General features: G+C 51.3%; 1 long non-coding RNA gene across 9 annotated transcripts in view; it reads left to right on the top strand.

Moving 5' to 3' along the window:
- The first annotated feature begins 683 nt into the window (after positions 1-683).
- Positions 684-8,380, top strand: part of LOC149744632 (uncharacterized) — a 57,523-nt gene continuing 49,826 nt past the window's right edge. For 6 of the 9 annotated variants that reach the window (XR_016390961.1, XR_016390960.1, XR_016390957.1 and 3 more), the window contains exons 1-2: positions 798-2,544; positions 2,630-4,417. This is a non-coding gene — a long non-coding RNA (uncharacterized LOC149744632). Of the gene's footprint in view, positions 2,545-2,629; positions 4,640-4,960; positions 5,255-8,380 lie in introns of those variants that run through there. The other 3 variants (XR_016390963.1, XR_016390955.1, XR_016390958.1) reach the window with 3 other exon arrangements.

Genomic DNA, 8,380 nt, shown 5'->3' with positions numbered 1-8,380 from the left:
ACGGGGTTTATTCTAACCCTCTTTTTTTGTATACACTGAGACACCGAAAGAGGAAAGATCTCTCCAAGTAACATACTGACATCAAATTGACAACTAACTCAACATGAGGAGGTGGGAGGTGAAGGGTAGGGAAGCAAAGCAGGGAGGAGGGACAACAGCTCCAGACAGAAGAAACAGCATCAGCAAAGGTAGGACAGCTGGAAAATTTGAATGTCTGCAGTGACCCTTTACTGGGTGTTAGATTTCCTCCCCTGCCTGGACCCCACTCTGAATCCATGTGGTCTACTTGGCATTGGCCCAACTCCAGGTTGGGCACATGCCCCGCTTTTGACCAATCAACTCGTTGCCCCTCTCGTGATTGGCTCAGAGACGGGCATGTAGCCTAGGTTGGTCCAGGGAGACTCAGTCTACAGAAGTCCACCAGAGCAGCGAAGAAAAGGGTGTAAATCCGGGGCTGCTGGTGGCACCACTTGGGACCAGCTTGCTTGAGAAGAGTGACCCAGAAGAAAAGAACACTGAGAGACGGAGAGAAACCAAGTTCCAAAATAGGCATTTGAGCCTTGAATTCTGCTGCCTGAACCCACAGTTGCTTTTCAGTTGTGGGGGCCAGTCCATTCTCCTTTTGGATCAAATCAACCTGGCTTGGGTCTCTGTCATTTGCTCCAAAAGAATCCTGACTGCCTCAGTCCAATTAAAGGGTAGCCCAGTTCTCGAAGGAGAAAGAGACCGTGTCAACCTCCCCAGTGACACATCTGCATGGGCTAGTTCAACAGGTTAGCTGACTGAGCCCTGGGAAATCCCATGGAGAGACACACAAGACAGTGAAACCTCCGGGAAGCAGGTTGATTTGCCCTCCAGATGGCCTGATGGCCAGAGCGCTTTGGACCTGGGGCAGAGGAGGCCAAGTGATCTGAGTCTGCAGCCAGCGTGGGAGCCGCTGGGTGATGTAAGAACCCCTTCAAGGGGGACTGTCTCTAGATCCCTCTCTGTCTGTCCTTCCTGAGTTCCTCTCTGTTCCTCCCAATCCTTGGTGTCTCCAGTTTCTAAAACCCCACAGCACTGAAAACCTCTGCTCAAGTTTGATCAAAAGCAGGTGAAAAACACAAAGCATGACAGACTGTTGAAGACCAACCTTCAAGACCAACTTCCAAACAGCCCACAGTCCCACAGATTCAATGTCACAAGAGCTCAACCCTGCAAAAGACTGAGTCAGCCTGAACTACTAGCAGGCAGGGAAGAACAAAGGGTTTCGAGAATTATAGGGCTCGAACCTGCCAGCCAGGAGGCAGGGCCGGAAGGTGGGTGTTACAAGGCTGGCAGCACAAAGGTTACCAGGGTCCTATGTGCTAAGAGGTGACATGGTCTCCAGTGACACCTCCCAGGACTATTTCCTCTCAAGGTGTGAGGGCCCCAGGGCTTAGCTGGTGCAGGAAGAGACAAGGTAAGCCTGAGCATGCAGGAGAATTAACGAGAACTTCAGGGCCAGGAGCTATGCAGGGGCGTGGAGGACATAGGAGAGCACCTGGCCCGCCCAGAGCAAGTAAGTGCACAGTGAGGGGAGCAGGGAACAGGAAGAAGGATGAGACGGAGGAGGGCTGGGGCCATCTGTTTTGGGAAAGCAGCAGCCCTGGCAGGGGGCGGAGAGCTCTGAAAGGCTTCCCAAAGTCAGCAGCCTGGGGAGCAGGCCCCTCTGCCATCTGCCCTGAAGACCAGCATTGCCTACTGACACGGCCCCCCCTTGGGTGGAGGGCCAGTGCCCAGAGAGGAAGGGCCAGAGGTCTGCTCTCCCTCATTCCTCCTGCCTGCCTCCTGGAGGGCTGTGCCAGCTCAAGAGTACTAGCTTTCAGCCTGGACCCAGCACCTGGCCCTCTTAGGCCCTGTCTCAGGTGCAACGTGACCGCTGCCTCGGCTGGCTTTGCCCCAGGGAACCACACTTTCTGCCTACTAGCCTAAGAAAAGTAAGGAGTCCCAGGGATCCACAGGGCCATGACGGGAGGAAGCCCTGGCCTTGGGTTATAAACCTGAGGGGTCAGCTGGCTGCACATTCCGTACCCCACTCTTCCGTCCTCCACCACCCAGGGCAGCCCTCCACCAAGTCAGTCCTCTGTGATTTGAAGGAATGCCTCGGAGCAGGCATGCTACCGACCATGGGTCTGTCTGATTCAAACCTGCATCTCCAGCCTCGAGATGAGGGCCTTGCAGGTGAGAAGTGCTCACAAAGGATGTGTTGAATCAGTGGTCAGCACTGAGCATCAGGAAGAAGTACCCCCTCTCCTTCTCAGCATCAACGGGCCACCTCGAAACATCCATGACAGGCATCTGGAGTACGGAGCGAGTTCATAATAACTGTGTGCTTTGGAATCACACTCAAGTTCTGCCAGACCTGGTCCAAACCCTTCACAGCCACTTGTGAGCTACGCAACTTTGGTTAAGCAACGTAACCTCTCTGGATTCCATGTCCTCACATGTCAAGCGGGAATCCTGGGATGATAGTGGTCCATACCTCAGAGCACTGAACCTCAAGAGCTCAGCACGCTGCCAATGGTGAGTAAATATTTGATGCTTCCGCATCCTTCTTTTCCAGGACGGCCCCCTAAGGCAGATCTCAATATTTGTCTCCATCTTACAGGTGAGAACACTGAGGCTCAGAGAGATGAAATCACTTGCCCAAGCTGAAAAGTGGCAGAGTCACAACTTGAAGCCGGATCTGTCTGGCTACCTAACCGCTGCCCTCCCTGCTGTCTCCCATGGCTGTGCCTGGCATGTGGAAGCGGTTCAGAGAAGGCTGCTAAACTGTCTTGAGGACAAGTGCAAGGTACTGGGAGACCAAGGATTAGAAGGCCTGTGGTGATGAGTTATAACACCTACAGAAGGAGTTTTTAACTAGGAAGATGGAGGAAAACCACAACATGGTCCAGAGCAGGCAGTGCCTGCAATGCCCACATCTCCCCAGCAGAGCCAGCGTGCTGGCCGGCCGGCCACCTGGGGTGGCATTAATGGGTTGGGTGCTGTTGGAGTTGATGGATAGCTTCATTTATTCATTGATCCATTCAACACATACTTATCTACAATGAGCCAGGCACAGGGCAGTGGTGTGAGGCTAGTGGAACAGTGAGGTAACAGTGGATGTGGGACCCCCAAGATGCCCAGACTTTCCCCTCACTGCAAGAGGGAGGTAGAGAGAGAGGGAGAGACCACCCCGACAAAGGGCTCCCAGGGCCCATCCCTGAGGCCTGTTATGGCTCCCCCTCCCCCAGCCTCCTGACTGGGGTACAGCCCTAGAGCACCAGAGAGCACTTCAGGACTTTCAAAACCACCCACCTGTTAAGGAGGTTCCCAGGTCAAACCTGAAATAAGCTCCCCTCCCCCCAATTTTGGCAGATGCCAAAATTCTGCCTCTGGCAGAATTGCCATGCTGGCTGGCCACCTTTGCTGTTATTGATGGTGTGGAAGAGAGAATGGGAGCTGATGAAGGGCCTTTATCCTCTCGTTGAACCAATATTTATTAAGTACCACGTCTGTGCCTGACACAGGGGACATGGAGGGATACAAAGGTAGGGCTGTGGCAGCCGCCTCCTCACTGCCGGTGGGGCAGGAAGAACAGAGGGACACCCTCTGGAGAGAGGGCTACTGAGGTCAGACCCTAAGAGCCTCCATACCTCTGACTGCCTGGACGCCTCATTGAAAGCTTGGTGGGCGAGAGGAGCAGAGGCCACTTCACTCCTTGAGAAGCACCGTCCTGTAGGGACGTTCCTAAGTCCTAGGTGGAGTGGATGCCCTCCCACGTGTCTGCAAATGCCCACAGCCCCCCCACGTGGCCTGCGTGCTGGCTGCCACCTAGGCTGGCCCTGAAGACAGAAGCCCTTTTTACCAACATGCTTCAACACGCCTCATTCCAGGATGTCAGTAGCCTGCCCCACCCACTGGACCTCATTCCCTGCTCTTTTCATGGGCACTCTTCTCTCTGGAGTGCTCCTCTGCTCATGAAGTGTTGAGGGCCTGGGCTTGAAGGTCTTGCCCTGCTGAGTGAGCTCCTCTCACCGCTCCAAGGAACAACGGGACCAAAGGTGATGCTAGGGCAGTAGAGGGGCAGGGAGTGAGGATCGTGTTCAATCGTGTCATTTGACAGATGGGAAAACTGAGGCCCAGAGTCCTAACCTGCTCCGCAGTCCCCGGTCCCTACATCCAGCATCCCAAACAGGTCTCCTACAAACCAATCTTCTCCCTGCCTACATCCTCTGGTGCCACAGCCTTCCTGAAAGGAAGCGGGAACACCTCTTCCAGAAGTAGAAGCGGTTGCTACCGACAAGGAAATGCAGCCCAGCTGAGAGATGCCCCGGAGCCACCTTACAGACAACATCTCAAACCCTCTGACTCCGTACCCACCCACTCCCCATCCTCCAGCCCCTAAACCCAGGTGAGAAATTGAGACTTAATCCCGGCAGACCAAATGAACCCCACAAATTAGCCACGGGTTCCTCTCTCCCGGCTCCTCCTGGACGGAGGGAACGGCCAGGAGGCAGCACGAGGCTGGGCCAGACGGGGGCTGGCTGCAGACGAGCACTTACAGGGCTTGCTCATATTTAAAACTTCCTTTCATATATTTTTAATAAAACAACTGATACAAATGCAAAACCAACTTCATAAATCAAACATTATTCAATGCTGGCGGCTTCAAGGTTTCCCGGCGCTTGGCTGGCAGCACGCTACTCTCCCAGACAGGCTTCGTGCTCCGGTGCTGGAGGTTCTGTGAAAGGTTTATTGGATTTCACAGTCCCTTAAGGGGAAACCCTTTAAATGTCTTTGCAATTATAAGTCTAATAACACTTTCAGCCCTTGGACACAGCCTTGACTTGACAAAGATAAGGAACTAGAAGTTGCTCAGTCAATACCAAGCTATTAATCTCTGTCACCTCGCTGTCACCCCGGCTCAGGAAAACAATGTCGTTTCTTGACCTAGGTGAAGGCATGGAGTGATTGTATTCAGAATGTCAGCATTCATCAACCCAGATTTTGTCACACCTTCCCAAACTGGAGTTCTTCAGTTCTTCATCCCGCCTGTGGTGACACCCTTCCAGGGGAAAGGGTTTCTTTCAGTCTTGCCCTATTATTATTATTTAGCACCTATTCAAGTGTAAAAAGCCTTTAAGAATAAAGTTTTTCTGTAAAACAGATAGCTAGTGGGAAGCAGCCGCATGGCACAGGGAGATCAGCTCAGTGCTTTGTGACCACCTAGAGGGGTGGGATAGGGAGGGTGGGAGGGAGGGAGATGCAAGAGGGAGGGGATATGGGGATATATGTATATGTATAGCTGATTCACTTTGTTATACAGCAGAAACTAACACGACATTGTAAAGCAATTATACTCCAATAAAGGTGTTAAAAAAAAAAGAAGAAGAAGAAAGTTTTTCCTGCCGTGAAGAGACCTGGCAGATGAATCACCTTGGGCTGCTCCTCAGCGACCCAAGCCAAGGACAGCTGGAAGTTACAAAGCGCAGTGTTTGTTTACATATTCAAATGAAGGTTAATTTTTACCCTGTCTCCTCTCAGATTTGATTAGGGTGGGGCTCTCCCACCTCCCCCAGTGGCATCCTCCTCCTCGACCTTAAAAGAAACCCAAGAAATTGTTTAAAAGAAAAGCCAACAAAAAACGTGATGAGGGCTTCCCTGGTGGCACAGTGGTTGAGAGTCCGCCTGCCGATGCAGGGGACACGGGTTCGTGCCCCGGTCTGGGAAGATCCCACATGCCGCGGAGCGGCTGGGCCCGTGAGCCATGGCCACTGAGCCAGCGTGTCCGGAGTCTGTGCTCCGCAACAGGAGAGGCCACAACAGTGAGAGGCCCGCGTACCGCAAAAAAAAAAAAAAAAAAAACGAACAAACAAAAAAACGTGATGAGAAACTAACAAGGATGAATCAGATCGTTTCTGGCTGAGCAGTCAACCATCCCCCAGCCTCAGGCAAGGGTACCAGGGAATGCCCGCTTTTGCCCAGCTGAGACCTGGCCTCTGGAATACAGGGTAGGATGAGGCAATGCTGGTGGGCACCCACCCTAAAGCTCAGGGTGCCCTCAAGGCCAGGGAATTGCCAGTCAGGCTTCCAAAGGCCTGGTTCTGTCCTCAGGCAGGACCCAGAGCAGAGAATTCACTCCAGAGTCTTTGTGGCTCTTGGGAAAGCCTCAGGCTGTGGTGGCAGCTGAGAGGAGCAGGCAGACCTCCAGGCCCCTAAACCATTCGTTGTAACTATTGTATAAGGCGCACCCCTGCATCAGAGATTTTGGGATTATATTTGAGCCCTCAGAGGTCTTCAAACCTGGACCACCCTAGCTTAGCCACTTTCTGGGTCACTTTCCTGACTTGTACCTTAAGCAGATGCCCTGGCTTTTAGAAAGGGATGGTATGGGCGACCATGGAAATATGCTTCTGCCTTTGCAGGAAACTAGCACTAAGCACCTTCTCCTAGTAAATAGTTTCTATCGAAGAATCTTGAGTGGAGTATAATTCAGCTATAAACAATAATAACACTCTGGCTCCTCAGAGGAAACTCTGACGGCGTTCCTTTTATACTGTGGGTGCCAGTAAGCTCAAGGCCAAATTACCTACTAAAGCTGGTGTATTCGCATTAAACTCTGGTCATGATTTTCTTTTGCTGCCTGTATTTTGGCAACTTGTTCTCACGTCCTTTCCTATAGGACGTGAATCCCTTTTCCATAGATATGGGGTTTAAATGAATAAAGAAATTCCAGAAACCTATGAACTGATCCCCGGGCTGGGACTTGGTAGATCAAGGTGCAGTGCCATTTCTGCTTCTGACTTGCTTGAGGTCTGGGTGAGTATCAGCCATGCCTCAGCTTTCTCATCTATAGAATAAGACTATAGGACAAAGCTATATATATGGGCCAAACATATGACAAAGCTATATACATATATATACAGCTATATATACATAGATATAGATATAGATATAGATAGATAGATAGATACAGATATATATCTGTCTTTAGGACAAAGCTAACTCTGATTCACTGACCTTCTGCCAGGTACCCTCAGTGCCCACACTGAGAAGACAGAGCATGGAGATTAAAAGCAGGAACTCTAGAGCCAAACTTCTCCAGGATATAGGATGACCAAATACTCATCCTGGTTTACCCGGAAGTGTTCTGGTTTTAGCACCAAAAGTCCCATGTCCCAGGCAACCCCTCAGTCCCAGGCAAATTGGGATGGATGGTCACCCTGCAGGTTCACCCACCAGTTAATTCAGTTACTAGTGCCTCGGCTTCCTCAATCTTCAGAACAGAGCTGCCTCCTGGCATTGTTATAATTCGGAGCCACATTCATATTTGTAAAGCACATAGAACAGTCTTGGCACATAGAAAACACTATGAGTATTTATTAAATAAATGGTATAGTCATTTGCTTCCTGCACAAGTTGGAGAAATTTTTCACAATAATTGTTGCCAAAAAAAAAAAAAAATCTACTCTGACATTCATGGAGCAAGAGTTGTTGTCCTGAAAGCAGAGACTGTCTATTCTGGGCAAAAGCGGAGGGAGGCTCAGCTCCCAGGGAGAGTCAGAGCTGATTGTGACTCAGGGAAACCGCTCCTCCTGGATAGAGGGACAGAACCCACCTGCCCTGCGCAGAGAGGCCAGCAAGCCAGCAGACCTCAATGATTTCTCGGTGATTAAAGCCATCAGGGAAGGAGGCTGCAATGTGCCCCTGGTATCTGACAGAGAGTTCAGCCAGATCACCCTTCCGGAAAGAGTCATGGAAAGGAACTAAGTTTGGATGTCATTGGTCATTTCTTATGAGCACTGGGAACCGGTGCTGCTAAGTGGGCTGGGGGGTGGTGCCCTGGGGTTTTTCTGGGGATGAGACGGTATTTGTGTCCTGGTTCTCTCCTGAGACAGGACCAGGTATCAGCTCCAAGGAGTTCCTACCTTCCATCACTCCCTGCCATGCCAAGATGCCCAGATGGCTGAGTGGGTCCCTGACTAAAGACTGTGTGTCCCTCTTAGCACTTCTGTCCTTATTAGGCAACCACTGTGCACTCGGCCTGGGCTGAGCTGACCCTTGCCGTCCAGGAACTCATTCTCTGTTTGGCAGACAAGACTAACAGCATCCTCAGCTTCTTCCCCCAGCACTTGCTTCCGCCTTCAATTGCTCCTTCTCCACCTTTCCTCCCAGGTGAGAAGTGAAACCTTTCCGATGCATGGAGGAGGCACTAAGCCTTCTCTTCTCATCTGTCCCCTGCAGAGCCTGGCATGGGGGCTGGCACCTTGGAGTCCCTCAAGCAATTCCTTTTGGCCAAACAGTGACTCCGTGAAACAAAGGAGAGACTGTTGAAAGCTGTGTTGTTCAATACAGTAGCCCTAGCCACAGTATG

This window comes from Delphinapterus leucas, chromosome 20, assembly GCF_059928025.1.
Source record: "Delphinapterus leucas isolate spDelLeu-1000000601 "Yukka" chromosome 20, BTC_Dleu_Yukka2, whole genome shotgun sequence".
NCBI classification, from domain to species: Eukaryota; Metazoa; Chordata; class Mammalia; order Artiodactyla; family Monodontidae; genus Delphinapterus; species Delphinapterus leucas.
The sequence above is the reverse complement of the archived record's forward strand: the minus strand, read 5'-3'. Positions and strand labels throughout refer to the sequence as shown.